This window comes from Rhipicephalus microplus, chromosome 8 (genome assembly GCF_043290135.1).
Source record: "Rhipicephalus microplus isolate Deutch F79 chromosome 8, USDA_Rmic, whole genome shotgun sequence".
NCBI classification, from domain to species: domain Eukaryota; kingdom Metazoa; phylum Arthropoda; class Arachnida; order Ixodida; family Ixodidae; genus Rhipicephalus; species Rhipicephalus microplus.
The window spans coordinates 47,956,683-47,981,303 of record NC_134707.1 but is presented as its reverse complement, the minus strand read 5'-3'; the positions used below and the strand labels follow the sequence as shown (position 1 = coordinate 47,981,303).

Genomic DNA, 24,621 nt, shown 5'->3' with positions numbered 1-24,621 from the left:
TGATAATAAGACAATGGTGGATATGTATGGCATTAGCACAAGTGCCTCACTCGTTCATACCCTTGCGTCCAAGGGCCGTGAGGCAAGTGCTTTCCTGCGTAGCCACCACAGCAAAAACCTCTCTAGAGAGGTCGTGCTACGGTATGCCCGGGTATATGATGTGAAAATTATGAAGTTCCTTTAAAAACGCTAATAATGATTTGTGACTAAAAAGCGGTTCCCTACCGACGAACATTGCAGGGTGTAAAGGTATATGTTGTCGGTAGGATAGTGGGAAGTATTGTCTTCTTAGAGTGTCTAAATGTTTACTTTGAATTAAAACGTGAAGAACTGTTAATGTCTCACCACATTTATCACACAATGGTGGATCACCACCGGATAAAAGATGTGTGTGTGTCGTGTATGTGTGTCCTATCCTGAGTCTTGTTAGTGTTACCTCTGTTAGACGTGATTTTGATACTGGTGGCCAATGGCCAAGGTGTGGCTTGATAACGTGTAGTTTGTTTTGTGTGTGTGTATCCCACTTGCTCTGCCAGTAGTCCCTGAGGTTTAGTTTGAGAGACGGCTTAAGATCAAGGGCCGGGATTGATATAGATGTAATGGCGGTGCTCTCAAGAACGGATGCAGCGAGCTGATCCGCCCTCACGTTGCCTTGGATGTCACGATGCCCTGGCACCCAGCACACTACAACATGTTGTTTGTGTGTGTAGAGTGTGCACGAAATGGAGTAAAGTGAGACGTTTTTTTGTTTTTTAGGACTGTGCAGAGCCGTTACCACACTGAGGGAGTCTGTATAAATTACTGCTTTTTGTATTTGTAATTGTTTGATGTGTTTAGCTGCCACCAGTATCGCGTAAGCTTCCGCTGTGAAGATACTTGTGCGTGGATTTAGAGGGCCAGCATCCGAAAAGGATGGGCCGACAGCAGCGTAGGACACAGAGGAGTTAGTCTTGGAGGCATCTGTGAAGAACTCAGGACGTGTGTATTTGTGTTGAAGTTCCAGAAAGTATGTTCGGATATGGACAATAGGTGCATGTTTTGTAACCTCTAGGAAAGACACATCGCAGTCTATAGTCTGCCACTGCCACGGTGGCGGGTATGCTACAGGAGCCATTAAACTGTGTTCGAGTGACACTCCGGTATCCTCAGCTAGACTCTTCAGGCGAACTGAGAAGGGCTGCCTCATTGAAGGCCTGTTTTGAAAAAGAATGTAGCTCGCCAAGTCATTAATAGTAGAGTATGAGGGGTGCCTCTTGTCTGCATTCACCTTAAAGAAATATACAAAGGACATGTAGGTTCTTTGCAGATGAAGCGACCACTCATTTGTCTCAACGTAAAGGCTTTCTACGGGGCTGGTGCGAAAAGCACCCGTAGAAAGGCGGATGCCCAAATGGCGCACGGGGTCCAGCATTTTCAAGGCACTTTGAGTGGCAGACTGATAGACAAGGGCCCCATAATCTAAGCGGGTACGAATAAGGCTTCTATAGAGGTTCATGAGGCATTGCCTATCACTACCCCACGTAGTACGTGACAACACTTTTATAACATTCATGGCTTTTAAACATTTTGTTTTTAAATACTTTATGTGGGGTACGAAGGTCAACTTGTTGTCCAAGATTAAGCCTAGGAATTTATGCTCCGCATTCACAGACAGACGTTGGCCGTTCAGTTCAATGTCGGGTTCTGAGTGCATGCCTCTCTTTCGGGAGTACAAGACACACGTGCTTTTTCCTGGATGCAGCCGGAATCCGTTTTCCTCTGCCCATTTGGAGACCTTGTTTAAACCTAACTGAACCTGTCGCTCACACATTGCTAGGTTGCATGACTTAAAGCCAAGCTGGACGTCATCGACATATGTGGAATAGAACATGTTGCGGGGGATGGACAGGTGCAAGGAATTCATTTTAATAATAAAAAGTGTACAACTAAGTACACCACCTTGCGGTACTCCCGTTTCTAAATATTTGGGAGAGAGTACTGCCCACACGGACGCGGAATTTCCGATTGGACAAGTAACTCTCGATTATGGAAAGCATTCTACCGCGCGTACCCAGGTAAGACAAGTCTCTTAATATCCCCAAACGCCATGTTGTGTCGTAAGCCTTCTCGATATCGAGAAACACTGAGAGGAAGTATTGTTTGTGGACAAAAGCGTCTCGGATCTGTGCCTCGATACGCACCAGATGGTCGGTGGTGGATCTACCCTCCCGAAACCCACACTGAAATTGGTCGAGCAAATTGTGTGTTTCAAGGAAATGTATAGTCGGCGGTTTATCATTTTTTCAAAAAGTTTACAAACGCAGCTGGTTAGTGCAATGGGCCTATAACTTGAAACTGAGGAAGGGTCCTTGCCCTGTTTTAAAATAGGGATAACAATCGCCTCTTTCCAGGAAGCATGGATGGTGCCTGAAAGCCAGATAGCATTGTATAGAGAGAGTAAAGTTTTTCGCGTTTCGAGCGGCAAGTTTTTCAACATTTCATATGTGACACGGTCGTAGCCTGGAGCGGAATTATTGCAAGAGTTTAGTGATGTTTGTAGCTCAGCTAAGTTGAAAGGTTGGTTGTATTCCTCGAAATTTGTGCACTTGGATTCTGGTTTCTGCTTTTCTATCTTTGCTTTGTGTCTTTGGAAAGCTTCAGTGTAGTGTGACGAGCTAGACACCTGCTCGTAGTGTGCACCGAGGAAGTTCGCTTGATCTTCCAGGCTATCACCCTGTGTGTTTACGAGTGGGAGTGAGTGTACTTGTCTTCCTGCTACCCTACGAACCATGTTCCAGACTTTAGCCTCTTGTGTATATGAATTTATCTCTGATAAAAACTTGTGCCAGCTTTCTTTTCTGGCCTGCCGACGCGTTCTCCTGCCTCGGGATTTTATTTTTCTAAAGCTCTCAAGGTTTTCCGCTGTCGGTGAGTTCCGCAGCAACCTCCATGCCCTGTTCTGTTCCTTTCGCGCATTCTGGCACTCAGTGTTCCACCACGGAACGTGTCGTTTGCCGGGCAGTCCAGATGTTTGTGGAATGCACTTGGTTGCTGCGTCAGTAAGAAAAGCCGTGAGGTACTGCACAGCTTCATCTATGCCTAACCCGCATATGTCAGTCCAATTTAGGTGAGTAAGCTTTTGAAATCGTTCCCAGTTGGCTTTGTTTACCAGCCATTTGGGAACATGTGGAGGACATTCATTTATTATTGGTGTACTCAAAACTAAAAGGAAATGGTCACTTCCATGTGGATTATTTATGACTTTCCACTGAAGTAATGGTACAAGTGAAGGAGATGCGATACTGAGGTCTATGGAAGAGTAAGTTTTGTTGGCAAGGTTATAGTATGTTGCCTCTTTCCTATTCAACAGACAAGCACCCGATGAAATGAGGAATTGTTCAATGAGTCGACCTCGGGCATCACAGCTAGAGTCACCCCACAGACCATTATGTGCGTTCAGGTCCCCAAGGACCAAATAAGGTTCAGGTAGTTCGTCGATGAAAGACTGGAATTGAAGTTTTTCGAGACGGTGGTGCGGTGGTATGTACAAAGAGCAAACAGTGACAAGTTTTTTTAAAATAACGGCTCGGACAGCCACCGCCTCGAGGGAAGTTTGAAGGGGTAATTGTGTGCATGCTATACCTTGACTTACTATAACCGCTACACCACCGGATGGTAGCATGGCATCATCTCTATCCTTTCGGAAGATTATGTAGTTACGTTAAAAGTTTGTGTTAGTTCGTTTTAAGTGTGTCTCCTGTACACACAGCACTCTTGGATTGTGTTCATGGAGGAGTTCTTGTAAGTCATCGAGGTTTCGAAGAAGGCCTCGGATGTTCCACTGTAATATTTCTGTCTGCATATTTAAACAAGAGAGATACTGCTGTGTGTACAGAGAGTATCCTGTGTTGGATTGAGCTCGTTAATTCAGGTGGCAGGACGGTCGTCCGGCCCCGTTATTGGTTTTTTATTTTTCTTAACGCGCTCCAAGGAGGCGCGCCGCTCTTTTGGTACCAAGGGTACTGTTGTATCCATTACCTCCCCAGAGGCACTGGTTGCCCGCACATGCGAGCTGGTGGTTCGGATTTTAGGCCTCGCCTGGTGAGGGGAGGCCTTGAGACCAGAGGACCCTGGAGTCTCCGGCCTCAATTCGCTAGGCGGCGGAGTAGACTGAACTACTGCCGCCTTGGGGGCAGGTGCCACAACCGTCGGCTCGCTCTGCGCTGGCCGAAGGAGTGACGAGGGCTGGTGCTGCGTTGCCCCCTGACGCGCCGCATCAGCATATGTAGCGCCATAAAATGGCGACACTCTTCGTCTTGCTTCCTTGAATGTGATGTTTTCTTTAATTTTCAATGTGATAATTTCTTTTTCTTTTTTCCAAAATGAGCAAGACCGTGAGTATGCAGCATGATTTCCGCCACAGTTCACACAGTGTGATGGTTCTTCGCAATTGTCAGAGTTGTGGCCTGACACTCCACATTGTGCACAAGTTTGGTGATCACGACAGCTTTGTGAGCCGTGGCCATACTTCTGGCATTTGAAACAATGACGTGGGTTAGGTATGTATGGTCTGATCGACGTCTTTGTGTACCTTGTTTGAATACTTTCTGGCAGATTACTGGAAGCGAACGTGAGTATCAGGTGTTTCGTTGGTGTTACCTTGTTGTCTCTTCTAATGGTGATCCTTTGTACATTGGTCACATTCTGACTCTTCCACCCCTCCAGAAGTTCCTCTTCAGTCAAGCCGAGCAAATCAGCATCAGAAACTACTCCACGGGTTGTGTTCATCGATCTGTGTGGCGTTACAGTGATGGGAGTGTCACCAAAAGTCGATAGACTCTGTAGCTTTTCAAACTGTTCTTTTTCTCGAACTTCAAGGAGGAGATCTCCGCTGGCCATTTTGGTAACTTTGTACCCGGCTGCAAGAGTTTCTGTGAGACATCTGGCTACCACAAAGGGTGATACGGTTCTGGCTTGCTTGCTGCTTATCTCACTATGTATAACATGAAAATGAGGGAAGTTTTCACTTGATCGGTTGAAAAAGCCTAAGTCTTCGGTGCGTACACGCTTTAAGGCGGTACGATCATTTAATAAGGGAAATGCTCTATGCATGCCAGTTTAATTTTCTTCAGAAGCGTTGGCGGCCACCCACTATGGAGCCCAACGAGGGGACGCTACAAGTTTGTGGATGCTAAAACCTGCAGACGCCAGCCGTACAACGCAACTATAACCCAATGCGCCTAGACCAAGGTAGGCTATTTGCACAGGGTTAACCCTAGCCGCCAGGAAGTTTGGAAGTAAACAAAAGAGAGGAGAAGACAGGACAGATAAAAAGTGAGAGATAAAGACTAAGATGTAGAGAGAGAGAGAGATAGGAAAAGGTGACTGCCGATTTCCCCTTGGTGGGTCAGCCCAGGGGTGCCGTCTACGTGAAGCCGGGGCCAAAGGGGTGTGTTGCCTCTGCCAGGGTGCCTTAAAAGTCCAATCACCCAGCGTCGGCTCAACCCCCAGGATCCCCTTTTCCCCGGACACGGCAAAGCCACGCACGGCTAGGCGTGGGAGGGAGTAGAAACTCCCCCGACACCACGGACCCGCTCGGGTCCGTGGTGTCGCTACACACCAAACGCCTACTTGCGCAGGCGCCCCTGCGGGGGCGGTACATGGTGCTCAAGTGGCCAGCGCAAGAAAGTTTGCTTCCGTGGCTGGAATGGTGCGCTTCGCTGGTAGATTGGGTACGCTGAAATTACACGCAACATCCACAAAAGACCATGGCGGGTCCATAGGGCGCCGTTTAGGTAGTTTCAAGCCTAAATATCGAAATGTGTTTATTGCCGCGTTGAAATGTGAGCCAGTTCTTGCTCTTAGCCGCCAGAGAAGCGCCGTGCCTGCGAAGGACTCGCCCAGTCTTGACAGCTGCGTCAATAAGGCCTGAGGCGCCAAAAGGCCGAGCGGAAGAAACTCGGCTTCATTGGTGACCTTCGTCTTTGAAGCAGCCTGAGGGACTCCCATCGCCAAACGAAGACCCTTTCTGTGCACTGCCTCTAGGCGTTCGAACTGGCTTGGTGATGATGATATCAGGGGCAGCTGATAAAGAATGCGGCTCGTTATAAGCGCATCATTCAATTTAAGCATGGACGTAGGATTGTTGCCCCAACAGACCCCTGCCATGCGACGTAGAGCGTTGATTCTTTGCACTGATGCAGTGACTATACCATCAACCGCACGTCGGGATGATAGCTTGTTGTCGATGGTAATGCCCAGGAAACGGACACTCGTTGCATATGAATTGAGTGGCCTCGAATATTCAGCGACAGACGTGTTGACTTCCGTCGCGCCTCTGGGAAGAGCATGAAGGCCAATTTTTCGCTGATAAAGATAGGCCAAGTGTCAACAAGTGACGCTCAATGATTGAAATAGCGCTCTGTGCTATCCGGGCCGAACGTTTGTGCTGGTACCCTGAGATCCAAATGCAGATGTCATCGGCGTGGATGGATATTTTAACTGCTTTCAGAGCTAAGTGCAGAGTCTCGGGAAAGCTGGCCATGGCAGCGTTAAAAAGCAAGGGAGATAGAACACTTCCTTGTGGGACGCCGAGGAAAACGCGTCTCTTTTTGCTCGTTACGTTTCCAAGCTTAACACTGACACAGCGGTCTCTGAAAATTTCATGTACGAACCGAAGAGCATTTCCCGACACACCCATGTCTTGGAGCCCGTTCACAATTCCTGCCTGAAGCACACTATCATATGCCTTGGCAACGTCCATGAAGACGGCGAGTGTCGAGAGTCCGCTGACGAGGTGGTGCTCGATGTGGCTTAATAGGTCAAACACACTGTCCTGGGCACTCAGTCGTAGGCGAAATCCGGTCATGCACGATGGCCATCGTCTTCCTTATTCAAGGTACCAAGTTAATCTTGTACATATTAATCTTTCCATCAACTTGGATACACATGATGTAAGAGATACCAGTCGATATGACTCGAGGCTCGTAGGATCCTTTCCGGACTTTAGGACTGGCACCACCCATGCTGTCTTCAAACAAATGGGATTTCCCCCGTGCTCCAGACATGAATAAATATGTCCAAAAGGGCCCTTTTTCGCTCATATGGTAGATTTGTCAGCATTTGATTGCTGATCAAATCGGGAACCACGGCACAGCGTCTTCTTAATTTGCTAAGTGCAATATCCAGCTCTCAAAAGGTGAATGGCGTATCGATCGTGTGAAATAACTTTGGTGACAGAGGAATCGCCGCTCCTGCTGATCTACCAGATGTGTACACGTCTGCGAAATCCTCTGCAAGGGTTTGCAAATCTATTCCTTGTTTCAATACGAGTGCTTCGAATGGCCTAGGTGTTCGGATATTCCCAGAAAGACTATTTAATACTGCCCATATCTTTGTCAAGGGCGTAAACGTTGACAAACTCTCACAGAAAGCGGCCCATTGATTTCTTCCTAATTTTTTTGTATGGCGACGAATCGCAGCGTTTTTCCTGTTATATTCGGTTTTCGCAGACGAATTTCTTTTTGTTCTCATTATTTTCCGCTCCGCCCATCTACGTGCTGCGCAGAGGTTCTTCAATTTCAAGTCAGGAGCAGGAAAATGGTCGGGCAGTTTCAGCAACGAAGTTGCTGCTCGCTTGCTTTGCAACATATCAGCGAACAGCTCACCAGTGGATTTGTCCAACGCTTCTCTGTAGGTGTCCCAGCGTGTTACATTGCAGAATCGTCGACCAGCAGTTCGAAATCCCAGGATATTGGTGAAGATGGGGAAATGGTCGCTGCCCATCCTGTCTGGAGCCATGGTCGATGATACCAGAAGGTCCGTGGATTGAAGTACAAGGTCTATTGCGCTCCATGAATCTGATGGCCTGAAAAATGTAGGTTTGCCATCGTTCGCCACACATAAGTCGGCAGCATCCGCAGCTGCTAGAAGTTCCTTGCCTCGAAAATGTACTCTCTTATCTCTCCAGAGTGAATGGTGCGCATTAAAATCACCACAGAATATTCGAGGAGCGGGACATCAAGTGAAAAGGTCCTTTAGGAAAGTCTCCATGGAGACCTCTTTTCGTGGGCTTATGTACACCGATACCACACTCAGTTTTCGGTTTCCCAGGCACACTTGCACAGCAGCGACTTCCAATGAGTTGGAACAGAGGTCTTTCACTGGTAAAGCGACGTGAGGTATTTCCCGCCTTATGTATATCATTGCGCTTCCATTTGCAAACGACGTTATGCTCGGGTTGCCATGTCGGATATACCCTGGGAGCGTCCTTGCATTCGGTAGACCGGCTTCGGAGCCGGCTAGAATCGGTACAGGAATGTCGCGCAGGAAAAGGTTGAGTTCGCACAGACGTTTTAGAAGACCAGCGCAGTTCCATTGCATTATTAAGGGCACTTTTCAAGGACGAAATAGACCAGGTGGGCGAGACATTGCCATTATTCTACTGTGTGTTGTGGAAGCAGAGCAAAGTAACACTGACTCTAGAGCCAGGACTGCTTCCAACATCTCCTTTGTTGAACTCGCAGGCATCTTAGCGACGTGTGAACGTAGTGCGATGAATAGAGCGCGAATAACGTGCTCGAGGTTTTTTTGTTGTTTGTTTCCAGATGGTACTTAAGGTGGGCTCAGTGCATTGTTATGCCTGCGAGTCCACAGCGAACGTCCATGCCTCTGAAAAAGGCAATCTGTGTCAAGGCCAGCCCGCGAGCCGCCTGACGCGATCAACAACTCAACGGCGTCATCACGCCAAGGCGCCTTTCTGGCGCGCACGTGCAGCCACCTTGGATGCAGCCACCTGCAGCGCAGCCTCTCCAGATTCGATGAGAAAGAAGGACGCGGCCCAGCGGTGACCTCATTGGAGGATTCTGACCTCGCGACCTGCGGCGCTTCTGGTTGGACATTTGGGTTGGACCCGGGGCATATAAAAGAAGCCCTGCGGCGCGTCGAGAGCAGATTCCTTTGACAGCAGACCCATTTGAGAGTAGAGCTATGTGTTAGAGAGAAGAGCTCGGCTCTTCGCATCTCTGTCGACCCCAGTGCCGAATTTGTAACGCCTCTGTAGTTATGCTGTACATAAACCTTGTTTAACTCACCGTCGACTCGTCCGCTTATCTATCAGCTCAGCGCAGAAGCAGTCGCGAGCTGAGAAACCTACGCTACCAAACGGCTGGTGACCTTTCCTGTGGAGTTCGAAGCAGTGGCGCCTTCGGGACCGTATTGGCGTCGCCGTCTTTCGTAAACAGTGGTTGCAGCGGTGAGATTTTGAGGCGCCCTTCGTAACGTCGTCGGAGGTGCGCTTCGCAACAGTGGTTGGCAGCTGCGGGATCAGCCGGCGTCAGCGACATCGATGCGGTGAGTACCTGATGTTTTCCCCTCAGTTCGCCAGACTACTCTAGCTCAGGTTGTAGTAGTTTAGAGAAGGGCTGTGTGAAGCATTGAAGTGAGCTTTGATCGTTTCAACCCAAGTCGAAGTGCTTTGAAACCAAAGTTAATTTGGAGGGGGTAAACACGGGAGTGTGAAAAATTGCTTTCGCGTCTCGCTAGTTGACTTATAGAGGGTACGGCAAGTAAATTGTTAACAGGGGCAAACAGCAAGAGGCTAGTGTGAACGATGGAGAACCTTAAAGTGAAAGAACTCATCAAAATTTGTGAGGAACTCGGCATTACTATGGGCCGTGCGAAACGAAAGCAAGTGATCCTTGAGATCATGAAGGATGAGGGAGTGTCGGCTGAGGAAGTTGATGAGGCCTGGGTGGATATCAAAGCACGCCGCGAGGAAGCTGAAAGGCGAGAAGCTCGCGAACGTGAAGAAGCTGAAAGGTGAGAAGTTCGTGAAGAAGCTGAAAGGCGAGAACGCCGCGAAGAAGCCGAGAGACAGGAGCGCCTCGAGTTGAAACGAATAGAATTGGCAATACTATAGTGTTCGCAGGCGCCTAGCGTAGCTTCTCCAACAGTTCAGGTCAGCGGTTATAGAATTCGAGACCAACTGCCATCGTTCGTAGTAGGCGAGGACATGGCGAGGTATCTCGTCAAGTTTGAACACGTCTGTGAGCGAAACGTTTTGGAGCGGTCTCTTTGGGCGCGGAACCTGTTAGCTATTCTTCCCGGCGAAGTGTCCGACGCGATAACTTGCTTGTCGAGGAAAGCGTTTGAGAGCTATGACTAGGTTAAGAAAGTGCTCTTGAGACGTTATAAGTTGTCACCCGAGGCTTTCAGGCAAAGGTTCCGGTATGCTAAAAAGGGGAATGAGTCACATGTTGACTTCGCGTTTCATCTTAAAGCCGATTTAATTGAATGGCTCAAGGGAGAAGTTGTTTATGACGACAGCGATAAAGTTGTGGAATGCGTTGCATTGGAGCAATTCTACAGCTGCATCGAGGAGGATGTCAAACTTTGGCTGCAGGACAAACTTGGTGAAGTACAGCTAAACAAGGCACCAGAGTTAGCTGAGGAGTATTATACTCGCCGAAAGTTGCATAGCCGGGAAGTGCGCGTGGAAAACGATGAAAGGAAAGAGGGCTTTTCAAAGAAACCTGATCAACGGAAACCCGCTCCGCACCGTAATTTCAAGAAGGACCCGTCTCTTACGAAGGACACTGTAGGGGAAGGGCAAACGGAAGCGGAGAAATCGAGTGAGGTTCCTAAACAACGCACTGATACCACACAGGCGTTTGAATCACGGAAGCCACTAATCTGCTACATCTGCAAAAAAGAAGGGCACATCGCGATAAACTGTCAGCAAAAGTTTGCTTTCGCAACAATTCGAGAATCGGAAAAGAACATGCGGTTGTTAGAGCCGTATATCCAAGAAATTAGTTTGAATGGGAAAACGTGCCGAGCACTTAGAGACTCGGCGGCAACCATGGACGTTTTCCATCCTTTATTGGTGTCTCCGGATGACTTTACGAGAGAATGCGCGTGGATCAGGCAAGTCGCCGAGGAGCAGAGTGCTTGCTTACCAATCGCCACAGTTGTCATTGAAGTCCCGTTCGGTAAGTTTCGCACCGAAGCGGCTGTGTCTGCCGCGCTTCCCGATCGTTTTTCTTATCTTTCCTCTAACAACTCAGAGCAGCTTCTCAAAGAGCAGGGTAAATCGTTCTTCCCCAACTTAGCATACATGGCCCTCACGCTATCGCAAGCGCGGAAGCTTTCGCAGAAGCTTGATCTTGTTCAATGCTGTGAACCTTCAAGTGACCTTGGCGGCGAGTCGACAGAACCTCAGAGAAAAAATTTTCCGTGTGAGTCATGTGAGCAATCACTCGACCGGCCCGTCGCCGAAGCGACCGGCGCGGCTTCCGTAGCAGGGGGAGACGACATGGCGCCATTTAGTCGGAGTGAGGGCAGTGCAACGCTCTCGCCTGTAGCGGAAAGTAGGAGTGAGCTGTCGAGGGTTGATCGAGAAACGCCCATTCGAGAGCAGCGTGCGGACCTCTCGATTAAAGCGCTAGGGGAAAGCCACATGAAAGTTTCACAAAGTTCTCGAAGGAGTACTACGACAAATCGGCGAAGAAGCGCGTTTTTGAAGTAGTAAGTCAGGTAATGCTGCTGCGGCAGTCCAAGAAGAACAAGCTTGAGGTTCATAGGGAAGGGCCCGCCAAAGTAATATGGAAACTTTCCAATACGTATTATGAAGTGAAATTAGGAAGGCAGCCAAACAAAATTTACCACAGTGATTTGTTGAAACCATACGTTCAATGTGAAGCGGTCGTAAATCTGCTGGTAAATGCTTCAGAGAAAGAGGGAGCAGAAATTTTGAGTTTTAGTGCTGTAATCGAAAGGGGATCGTAAGTATTCATGGAGCAGTTGAACCTAGAGCCTAGGTCAAGTGACATGGAGCGTGATACTCCAACAGCACAACTTTGACGTTCGCTAAAAAAAGGGGGAAAGCTATACGCTAATGCAGGTGCATTGAGCAGTGCGTTCTAGCTAGTACCTTCTCCGCCTTTCGGCTTCTCGCTGGCGATTCGGGGCAAAATTTTGACCTCATCATGACCTTAGCTGAGCGCTCTTGTCCAGAGTGAGCTCAACGAGCAAACTTTATGTTCTATTCTAATTCGTTACGTTGTTGTACGTGGGAAAAAAAATTGAGTTCTCATTTTAGGAGTCTTGTGTCCCACGTGTGCCTCTTGATGTAGGGGGAATGAAATTCCGATAGACACGTAGCTAGTTATATGTTGTACTATACTTTATCTGGTGTTCTGTCGGGTGACCGAGGGCGCTTGCTTGTGTCGTGTGTTGTCTGTTGTCGATCCGTTCTTGACAAGTTGCAGAACCATCGACAAGTGCTGAAACCAAGGATCGTCAGAAGAGACGAGCGAAGCTGGTCGAGAAGTTGTGGCGACAAGCCAGTGGAGCCGGGATCCGTCCTCAAGAATGGGATGTGTTCCCGGAACATTGTCTGGAGCTGCATTCTTCCCATGGCCCTGGAGGCGAACCTGGAGGGACCTGGCGAATGAGTGCGCCTGACATCCGAGCCACGTGGAAGCAGCTCGTCTTTCCGGTGCATTGTCTGGCGGCGGGGGTGCTGTTATGCCTGCGAGTCCACAGCGAACGTCCATGCCTCTGAAAAAGGCAATCTGTGTCAAGGCCAGCCGGCGAGCCGCCTGACGCGATCAACAACTCAACGGCGTCATCACGCCACGGCACCTTTTTGGCGCGCACGTGCACTGAGTCATCTCAGCCGCGAGCCCGTCGAGTAAACAACCGGCGTCTTCCTGTCTGGCAGCTGACGCAATGCGCGGCGACGTCACTCGTCTTTGGGTGCAGCCACCTGCATCGCAGCCTCTCCAAATTCGATGAGAAAGAAGGACGCGGCGCAGCGGCGACCTCATCGGAGGATTCTGACCTCGCGACCAGCGGCGCTTCTGGTTGGACATTTGGGTTGGACCCGGGGCATATAAAAGAAGCCCTGCGGTGCGTCCAGAGCAGACCCCTTTGACAGCAGACCCATTTGAGAGTAGAGCAATGTGTTAGAGAGAAGAGCTCGGCTCTTCGCGTCTCTGTCGGCCCCAGTGCCGAATTTGTAACGCCTCTGTATTTATGCTGTACATAAACCTTGTTTAACTCACCGTCGACTCGTCCGCTCGTCTATCAGCTCAGCGCAGAAGCAGTCGCGAGCTGAGAAACCTACGCTACCAAATAGCTGGTGACCTTTCCTGCGGAGTTCGAAGCAGTGGCGCCTTCCGGACCGTGTTGGCGTCGCCGTCTTTCGTAAACAGTGGTTGCAGCGGTGAGATTTCGAGGCGCCCTTCGTAACGTCGTCGGAGGCGCGCGTCGTAACAGCATCAGCATAGGTGCGCTTGACGGACTCTTTCGTGATACATTTTTCACCAGCGTTGAGCACTTGCGTTGACTCAGTAGCAGCCCTTGTCGGATTTAGGGGCGGAAAATTTTCTGCGTACTCGTTTTCCAAACCGCCATGTTGTTGCGCGCCGGACGATGCGAGTGATGGTTCGTTCAGAGTCTTCGGGCCGAAGACAAACGTCTTATTTCTTCGCTGCGCGGCTGTTCGTGCTGGACATCGGCTGTAGCTAGCTGGGTGGTCGCCAAGGTTGATCTTCTCTGGACGTTCCAAATCGGGAGCGAATTTGAGAACCACAGAGTCAGTGCGCCTTGATTCCCACTCGGAGGATGAGTTTTGGACCCGTCCAATGATTCTTCTTGCGTGGTATACTCCCTGAGGTCTCAGGTAGGTTAACAGCTCTTCGTCCGAGTACCATCTTGGCACCCCCTTTATAATGCATGTATTTTTCATGTAGTTGTGTGGTACACGGGCTGATATGGCAAGGCCGCAGATAGTGTTGGTCTCTAGAAGCCTATTACCTTGGTGTTCCATCTCTATATCAAAGAGCAGGGCTCCCTGTGCTGTGAAATGGCTCTTAACTGGGGCTCCACCGAGAATTGTTTCAATTTCAGAGTATAGGTCAATAGGGTTCACTTGCGTCAAGTTAGCTCCTTCGGCAGTTGGAGCAATTAACAGCAATTCCCACCGCCCTGTCTTTGCGATGTCGCACAAGACGGAAACCACCCTCGTCCATGTCTAAATCTGTGAGGTTCGCCAAGAGTTGGTCCACGATGACAGTTGATTCGTCCTCCCACTCAGCACTGTGTTGTCGCTTGCAGTCAGGTATGCTTGCGCAAACCAGCTAGTGCTTCTGACCTGGTGTCACACCTTGGGAGGTCATGGTGGCGCTTTCCCTGATGCTTGTTTCGTTTCTTCTAGCACCTTTCGACGCGGCGGGCTGCGCAGCATCCGTCGGTCGCCGATACGGCAGGTACCTTTTCGAGACGTCCGACGTCTTGAGCAGTGCTGAGCCGTAATATAAACAAAAATAAACGATAAATGCAGAAAGAGCTACTTAGCCAAGCAGCAACAGCTTCGTCGTCTTCGTCCTCCTCATGAGCCTCACCACTTTTTCTGAACACACACACGCATATACACTTAGAGCGCCATACAAATAATGTCTTCTATTTTGCTGCACCAGTATCTTTATCCCATTCTAATTACCTGTACTTCACCATGAACCAGTGCTTTGCGAAATGTCATAGTCACATACTTCGCACAGCCTTCGGCACATAATACGATAGGAGCGCGTTCAGTATTTTTTCGATACCATGTGCTTTCTTGACATCAAAGTTCATAGTGTCTGCGCCACTAACAGATATACCATTGTTGGACACCCTCCTCGAGAGATTAGAAATCTTTCGAGCGCTGACACTATCTTTTTAACGCAAAATTGACTTTTTGGTATTTTTGGCCAATTGGTTATTTCAAATTTTTAGTCGAGCACTGCATCACCGGTGAATACAAGCAACACTTTATTTTTGGCGGCAAGTGTCACCAAACGTATCAGGCAACGAAAAAGAAATCCCCCTTTACATTTTCCTCGAAATACTTCCACACGCACTTTCTCGCCTTTCTGGCCTTGGAATGATAAATACGTGGTGCTAATATAACCTAATAATTAGTTTGCGAGAATTATCCGCCTCTCTTGCTCTTGCTACCGCTTTTATGAATGTTCATAGCGTCATCGGCACCAGTGCCGGGTTTGAAGTCGCACCAGGATAGCGATGGTACGCAGCGCTAAGAGCAGCAAATTCACGCTTTACACCTGCAGTTGGCAAAGCACTGATAGGGTTTTATCTCTGAAAAGTACTGTGAAAGTAACGCTCCAAAGCAAGGTTTCGGCAAAATGCTCTGTCTTGTGAAACACTGAGAAGAAAGACTGTTTGAGCGGTTTAAGTACAACAAGAGCGCCACCAATAGCAAACTTAAAATTAAGCTAACGACCTTCTTGCACTCAGCCCCCTTCGCCTTCTCCACCTGTTGTTTCCAGACCAGTCTTCAAGCCGACTCTTTTCAGTGCATATTGTATACAACGGCAAGGCGTAGCTTTACCTAATATTTGAGCAAAATCTCTGCTACTCTATGCCTATCGCGATTATTCACCACGCCACACTTATCTTGAGCAGCCGGAGTGTAAAAGCAACACGCATCCGGGTGGCATTGGCTAAAGAACAGACCCATGTGTCTTGGCGCAAGCCTGATGCATAAGTGTATAGGCTCTTGGCCCTTCATCATTGGGGACGCTTCAGCTGCCTCTCTTTCGTTTCTACATATCTCTCCCTTTACGCCCTTTTTCATACTTTCTGGGCCTTTTGGGTATACGTATAATTCTTGCTATGACATCAACTCCGGAGTGGAGGCGCAGCTTCCCCCGATGGACCACCGAACGATGCAGCATGACTGCACGAAGATTGAACAGTCAGAGTTCGGTACATCAGAATTGCCAACCATAGAAGAATTAGCTCATTTGTAAAACATTTTCAAACTTTTTGGCCAGCGTGGGTTGTGAGAGTGGTGATACAAATTCCTTATAAAACGTAGGCTAATTACTATATTTTGCGCGTCACAGACTTGCTAAAAACATCGAAAATGAGATTCCAAAATCATTCTATTAGATTCCAAAACTAAAGATTGCATTCATTAAAATTAGAACTGTCTTAAATACAGTGCATCACACACACCCATGCATTTTTTCTCGTGAATGATGCTTCGATCTCCACCATCACCCATTCATGCATTACGTGGAGATGCTTTCAATTTTCGCAATGGTGGTTGGTTCCAGTTATGAAGGCCAAATTCTTAGGTGCCTTTTCGAACCCGAAAAGTGCCCGGTAAGTCAACGCAAGGCACCTAAAATGCATCGTGATAGAAGAAAAAACAGAAAATGGTTTTTGCCTTCCAGCAGTCAGACGCGTCTGAAATTGGCCTTGATTTTGGGGCGAAGCTCCATAGATTGTAGGCTAGTCCCATGTCAGTGCAGTAGCCACCGCTAGTACTCAGAGCGCTAACTAAATGGTGCTGTGTTGTTTGTACCAGTAGAAGTCAGATTGCTCACTAGATGGTGCTGTGGTGCTCGCTTCACTTCGGACTGGCAGGGGAATGGACGTGTTTTACGAGGGCTCATAATCGAATACACAGAAACCTGTTTTCGCATGTTTCCAGCTTGTTTTTATAATTATTAGGGCAGCAGTGTAAACTCTTATAGCACCTGCTAATTTTTACAGCGCTTGGGGGGGGGGGGGGGCTCAGTCTCCAGGTATTTACTTGCTTCCATCTGTGTTTTCTTTTTTTTTCATCTGCCACCCCTTGAGGGGTGCACGTACATCGAACACGCAAACTGTTTCGGTTGAACTCAGACGTTTTTTCGCTTATGACAGGGTTTGTCGCACGCGGTGTTTTGTAATTATCGGGTGGAACAATTCAGCAGGTCATTTGGTGTCGAAAATACAGGAGTAAAAAAACTGTAAAATGTTACGAATGCGAGGTAGGTTTCAAAATTAAGGCTAGTACGAACACGAATGCAGAAGAAGCTGACACCAAGTGTAGAAGATGTGAGGTCGAAGAAAATATGGGGAAAACAGTGACTGTGCAGAGTTAACTGCTGATTAAAATCGCTGAGCTGCAGACTGCGTTGGTGACAGAGCAAGAAAAAACGAGGGCTATGGGAGAACGGCATAGGTCAGCCGAGGAGGCACTAGCAAAGGTGTACAAAAGAGCTGCCGATGAATAGAATGATAGGGCACCTGAACCCAGAACGGCGGAGGAGAAAGAGAAAAGAGTTTCGGGAAAAACAAGTTCAGCCGATTCAATGGCCACAAGATCCAGCTTCAGCGAAGTAGTAGTGGAGTGGGGGAGTGGGGGACAGTTGGCGTAACAAGCGCAAGTAACCTTGAGGTGCTGAAGACTAGCAGAAAGGTCACATCACATGAAAATCGCAGGAGACTTCAATTTAAATCGACCGCAGAAGCAATCGAAGACAGGGTAAGGCGCGAGAAGAGGGTTACAGTAGGGACGTTTAGAGGACATAAGCTAGAAGCAGTCATGAGGCAAGCGTGCGCTAAAATCAAAACTAAAGCTAATGGACGAAACGTCGTGACAATTGCAGGTGGTTTAAACGATGTCTTCAACGAAAATTAGGCAGAACCAGTGACCACGGTGGAAAAAAGGGTCAATGACATGCGCGCCAAAGAGTGGTTGTTGACGCAAACAAAGTGATATGGCGAATGAGTCGAGAGTAAGACTTTGAGGTAGTGGAAATAAAAAGAGAGCTGCATAGGTGGGGTAATTTTCAACTAGACAGCATTCACATCGATATGAGGCTAGGTCATGAGTTGAGTTGGCTACTTGCAGGACGCGCAGTAGCTTTTATGGAGGCACGTGGGCCCTTAGGGGTTCAGAATAGCTAGTAACGAGGAAAACAACCAGGGAGGCGCTTTGACAGGTGGTATAGACAGATACGATTCCAAAGTGGCACCAATATCTAAAACAAGTAGAGTCAGGAGGAGAAATTGACGTAGGCACGAGGGCCGAGCTCATTCAGGCGTAGGGTGGCAGGAATAGGTTTAAGTTGGGAGACATAGCATAACAGCCAAGAGAGGAAAAGCTGATGGTATATGGATTCGTAGAAACACATCATATTGACAACCACCTAGAAATCCGGACTACGCATTGGAATATTGTAATCGAACAAAAGGCAGCAGAAATGGGGTGGTATTGGGGCATTCATTCATAAAAGTACAGACTTGCAAAGGTCAAAGAGGGAGGTGTGGGGAACATTTATGGCTGAAAGCAAAATTTGCAGGTCAAATGCCACTCCTGGTTTGTGTACTTGTGGACAGGGGCAAAAGAGGAAAAAAATAAATGATGCAGTCCATAGAAACTGACAATGATGACCTAGGAGAAGAGTGCGAGGTAATTATATTAGGAGATGTGCATGCGAACTTAAAAGATATGGATGATTATACTGACCCAACGGGCAGAATGCTAATGTATATCTGTGAAAGGCATCATTTAATCATTTGCAACAGTACTGATAATGCGGAGGGAAGATAACATGGTAGGTGGGAAGGCTGCAGTTGATGATAGATTACGCAATGATGTCACCCCAGGATGTATGATGGGCAAAAGGTGATGAACATAGATGAATATGGGTCCAGAAGCTTAGGTAGGGGCGATTGAGAAAAAGTGGAGAGGAGCCTTGGGCTAGGAAAGTTTTCAGCCACTTGTACATGAGGAATGTTGATACTAAATTGAGGAAGCGAACTCAAAAATTATCAAGCAAATATTTAGACAACAGCAGAAGCGGTTCATTCGAGTAGCGGTTGAAGTGATGGAGATGTAATGCTAAAGTCTATGAACGAGTAGCTGTTGCTAGCGAGCCTATAATATGTTGGCCCTTTGCGATTCAGTAGACGCGCACCGGAGTTGAAAAGGAACTGCCCTATTTCGCGGCATCGCGCATCGGTGGGGTAGTCACTCCATAAACTGCTATGTGTGTTCAAGTCTCTAAGGGGAAGATACTGTTTCGGAAGTTCATTTATTATTGACTCTAATTCCTGTTTATTGAGTTAGTGGTGTAGAGATATGTAATAGAGCAAACTGGGACCACTTTGTTGAAGTGGACAGCATGGATGGCTACTGCTTTAAAGGGTGTATGAAGCGGTAAATTTGTACAGGCTGCTCCTTGATGAGCTACAAAAGCATCGCCACAAGCTGACGGGACAGAATCATCCTGGTCTTTTCGAAATATAGTACAACTGGGTAAGAGTTGGCGCGTTTGGATTTTATTTGTGTTTATTGTACACAGAGGAGTCCTCTAACATTCCATTGTAGGAATTGTGTCATTTTAAAGTTGTTTGGTGTTGCGTGTACAAATATTTGCCTTACGTTACAGGGTCTTTTGGGAGCTCTGTTTTTGGAGTTTTTCTTGTTTGGCCCACTCCAAAGTGTTGCGCATATCTTTAGGCGTTCGAGGCATCGGAAGAGTGGGGCTTGCAACCATCACCCCTTGTGTGGCACTGGTAGCGGACGGTGCATTTTGAGCAGTCACTTCGCAGTGGCTGCCAGCCCTTTTTATCAGCAGGCGCAGCAATAAAGACTGCGCGGATGTCGGTACCACAGTCACAATCTGTGCGACACTTGCTGACGTGGAAAGGGGCGGCACGGTTTCCCGGCGCGTTACTTCAGCGGAATAAAGATAACATGGGTTGTGCAGTAAGAAATTTTTCCGTGTATTTTGGAAAAGCAAGCTGAATCTGAGTTTTAGTTCTGATATTTTCGTCTCTTTTCTCCACAAAGTGCATGATCTTGAGTAGGCGGGGTGGTACCCTCTGCAGTTCGCACAACAGGCTTCTGAGGCGCAGTTATCAGACAAGAGTTTCTAGATGCATCTTTAACACTTGTGGCGTGCCCTCTGCAGCTTTGCGACCCATGTCCAAGGCGCTGATATTTGAAGCAATGGTGTGAATACGGTCTCACACGAAGCTACGCACAACTCTTTCCTTTGCCCGTTGTACATAGTGTAGCGTAGTGTTCTGGTCGCTACTTGGTCGCCGCCGGAGAGGTGACACGTACATACAGCAGATCCATAGAGTTGCTCCTAAACCAATTTATTTGGCTTGGTGTTGATAGTAGACGTCGTACACACTGGTACGCTGCATAACTCTAACCACTCGGAGCAGCACCCGCTGCAACCTGCTCTCGTGGCGTCTCCGCTGCGACTCTCCCTCGGCTCCCTTCGAAGCGTGTCGAAGCGACCCCCTGACACACAAAAAGGGCCACTCAGCAGTATCCGTTCACCACACCCAATCGGAAGTGACGAATTCAAACAGGTACACCCAATAGCTGGCGGTCTCCATCGCGTTTGCACTCGATGACCGCCGTCCGCCTAAACACAAATGACCTAAACTAAAGTAAAAACCTACAACAAGCTACCGCGACATCCGTTAGGCTTATACCGTACAGCTCACCCCGCATACCTTCCGGCGCCGCGGATACAAAGCCGTCTGCGGTCCCCTAAATGGGAAGCAGACCCTCGCAGAAAGGAAGAGAACGCGCTTGTACAACAAAGCCGGTGAGCCACTCAAGGACACCACCGCAAACCCTGCTCCTAGGCAGACCCGCGACATTGAAACGAGCCAAAAGTTGAAAGAAAATAGCTACATCTATATCTACGCGACAATACTAACTATGGCAAAATGACCTCGATATTTACTACCATAAAACTTTGTTATGATTTACTACCAGCTATCAAAAATTCATAACTTTTTCATCAATTCATATTTGATTATAAACTTTTTATTCGCAAATATAGGTTTACTTATTTCAGTATATGGCTACCTATAAAAATTGTCCTTTCCGATCATCACAGCGCATACCTTGCGTTACAATTATTCTGTTAGTTTTTCTCCTAAGTTATTGCAGTTTGCCACTGTGTTTCATTAAAGCTATAAGTCTGTGTGTATTACTTGTTTTTACTAACTTTGTTGTTGCTGTTTACCTCCTCACTGTTTGTTTGTTTTTTAGCTTTCTTGTTAACTAATAATAAACGAGGGTCCCGCTGCATTCTTCGACTTTATGACACTCTTCGGTACATTTTTTTTCATAACATTTTATTGTATCAGAATAATAAATGACCTAAATGACTTTGCTAACACTAGGCAGTTTCCATTGATTAATAGAGCATGTAGGTTCCAACTGTTATAATTATGTGCTTATGTGGGATTTTTTTGTCATTTCGCCTGATCATGAGTTTTGTATTTTCACTGCGGTCTCATCTTGCTATCCGTTGAGGAGTTCAATTTCACTGAGTTCAATAAGGTCATCATCAGCTATGACGCCGCGCACTGTATTCATGAATCTATGTAGCTCTACCGAAACAAGTATGTTTCGAAAGGCTACAAGTTTTGACAGTTTTTCGTACTTGATCTTGTCACAAACTTCCGGCAGATCACCGCCTTCTATCTCAGCTACATCGTATCCTAGGCCAATCGCCTCTGTGAGTAATTTAGACACGAGGAACGGGGAGAGTGTTCTCACTTCCTTTGTTTCATGTTGGCTGTGTATGACGTTGAATCATGGAAATGATTTTTTTGTGCATGATAAGTGAATTTTTGTCGGTGCGCCGCCTTTCGGGCGCCGATGAGGTAAGGCGGCGAAAAAGTTTGCCATAAAAAGTATGGCAGTTCAGTGGCGATATTGGGCACCCTCCACGGAGACCAACAAGAGGACGCTGCAAGGTATGACACTTGAAATCGTTATCCATTAACCCCTACTATAGCCAAGCATAAATGCCCGGAGTTCAACAACTACCCCAGGTGAAGCCTTGGCTCCAGAAAACTAGAAAAAATTGAAAAGAGTAGAAGACAGAAAACGGAAAATATAGAGACAGATAAAAATATGGAGAGAGAAGATCATAAGAAAAGGCGACTGCCGATTTCCCTCGGAAGAATCAGCCCAGGGGGTGCTGTCTACGTGAAGCTGGGGCAAGAGAGGTGCGTTGCCTTTGCTGGGGAACCTTAAAGTTGTGGTCACCTGGCGCTGGGTCAACCCCCATGGGATCCCCTCTTTTCGCGGGCACGCCTAAGCCACGCATGGCTATGCGTGGCAGTAGGTCGACACCCCACCATTACCTTAGGTTCGTGGTGTCGCCACATACCAAATGCCTGCTTGTGCAGACACCGCCATGGGGGCAACGACTGGGTCGTCGAATGCCACAAGCCATTACCGTTGTTTCATCTTGTTCACCTATTACCTGTGGCGCATACGCATCGTGAGGAATTGTGTGGATTACAAAAGCTTCCGGCATAATTCATCATCCTCATTAGCCTCAACATAGAACAACTGCACAAAATTTCTTGCAAATGTGCAGCGGAAACCATGCTTTCCCGAAGAATGACGAAAGATGGCATAGAGTGCATACCTGCCCATTACACAGCCCCGCCGCGGTGGTCTAGTGGCTAAGGTACTCGGCTGCTGACCCACAGGTCACGGGCTCGAATCCCGGCTGTGGTGACTGCATTTACGATGGAGGCGGAAATTTTGTAGGCCTGTGTGCTCAGATTTGGGTGCACTTGAAAGAACCTCAGGTGGTTGAAATCTCCGGAGCCCTCCACAAATGCGTCTCTCATAATCATATAGTGATTTGGGACGTTAAACCCCACATATAAATCAATGCTCATTGCACAGTAATTTATGGCGTAGTGGGTTCCCGGAAAATGTGCCTGCAGCAGCTATAAAGAATAAAAAAAGCCTCGGAAAGGCCACTTTTCTAACTTCCGCTGAAGCAGTGCTGCACTTTCCGCACAGGCCTAATGGTTTTATTTCTACCTCAATAGGGTACGCTTACCGCTCGTTGTCACGATGTCACTTACACTGCCAGCAGTGTGTTTCTCGATGAGTCTCTTAGATCTTTTTCCCCATTGCATGTCGAAGTTCGTCTTGTAAAAACTTCAGAACGTTTTCTGTTCCTGTCTCCTGTCTTTCTTGTTGCTTAGTCTCTCTAAAAAAGAAATCCTATAACCACTAACGTGGTTACCGTCTTCATCACCATTACACGTGTGTAAGTCATCCAGAAGTCTAGGGTATATTGTATTATTGTTAATTCGTACTTGTCTTAGGTCTAGAGTAAAATATAGGCTTATAAAAAACTTCTATATGGTAACTAAGAATGGTTTTTACCATAATGTCGGGTAATTTTGAAAATTTGGTTCGCAACACGGTGAGGCTCAGTCAAGCACGGAATGGAGCGTTGAATCCGGTGTCTGTGCATGCACATCAGCGCAAGCTACAGCCTCTACTTTATCATCCAATTTATCAAGCTAGGCGACATGGTTAAATCTCAATAAAGGGCAAAGTTGCTTGCTGACACACTAGAGTAAACAGAAACCTGATTAAAAGGTTATAAAGTAGAGAATGAAAAATAGTAGGGAATAAAAGGCATGAAGGGTAACCATACCGGCGCCACAGCAATGCTACCCCACACTTGGAAGGGGCATGAGAGACTTTGAAATGTCGGGATGAAAGATTGGAACGAGAAAGAAAATACATGATGTGAGTCAACCATCACTCTAACATAGCACGGCATTTCACTGCCGCACGCGCTTGTCCAAGACTGCTCATTTTTTAAAAACCTCAGTAGTGCATTCATCCCCTTCGGCTGTGTTGTCTGCCAAAGAAGCAACGCAGGGTGTAGCGTAAGGTGTGTGGTGGTGGTGGTTAGAAATAAAAACAAACACCTCCTGTTATCTGCAGCTCAGTAGTGAGCGTGGTGCAGTGCCTTGAGGAAATGGTGGAAGCAGGCAAAAATAAAATTGAAAGATGAAGGAAGAGGAGCAAGCGGCGCAACAGGAGTGACCGAAAAAGTAGAGAAGACAGATATGATACAGGGAGAGATGGTCAGAGGAGTTGGAGGACAAGGCACCGATCGAAGAAAGCTAAATGGTACCAGAAGATTGCGGATGGCCCAACCCTTCAGCACAAAATTCGCTGAGCAAACCTCGCAACGTTAGGCATTGCGGAGGGCGTTGTTGATGTACTTGAGGAGGAGGATGAAAGGAAAGACAGGGAAGTTACCCAATTTTTAGACCGATTGCCTACCATGTGCTGAGAAAGGCAGTAAGGGGAGCAAAATATGACAGAAAATAGATGCTAAAAAAGTAGAAAGAGAAAACATCAAAAAGACAAAACCAATAGGATAATTAAAGGACACTGTTTAGAGCTTTGTGAGTCTTTCTTATTCAGAATGACTAAGATTGAATGAATTCCACACCTAGCTACAGAAAGATAGCATACCACTTGCAAGATCTGACGCTGCCAGGAATTTTCGAGGGCTCACACAAAAGATTACGCTTCATCTAGTGTGTCCAACAAGCAGCCACACCAATCAGACCAGACCTCAACCCCACCAACATTTTTTATACATATTTGTATGACAAGTGTGCTCCACCGAAGAGGGTCGACACGGTTTCTTTATTACAGAGGAGTCCAAAAAGTGCGTATATGTGCCCAGATGTAAGCTACTGTAGTTGCCAGCTGTGTACCTAGTAATTACAAAACAATCAAACGCCTTTCCCAGTCGTGCTAATTATATTTAGAAAAGAGACATCTCAATGAAGTTTTACTCTATTGCTCATATTACTTACTCTCCACCTGTGGCAGTTGTAAAAATTGTTCTTTTTAACAATCATTAAATTCAATCTGTCCGCAAAGCGCTTCAAACACTATTTTTTTATTATTCAAAAAAAAATGTACCATGTTGGGTTGTTCTGATCCCCCCCAAAAATTTTTATAGTGCCTAG

General features: G+C 47.3%; 1 protein-coding gene across 1 annotated transcript in view; it reads right to left on the bottom strand.

Moving 5' to 3' along the window:
- The window catches only part of LOC142769004 (venom metalloproteinase BumaMPs1-like), a 92,090-nt gene that overhangs the window by 17,185 nt on the left and 50,284 nt on the right, over window positions 1-24,621 (bottom strand). The window lies entirely within an intron of this gene.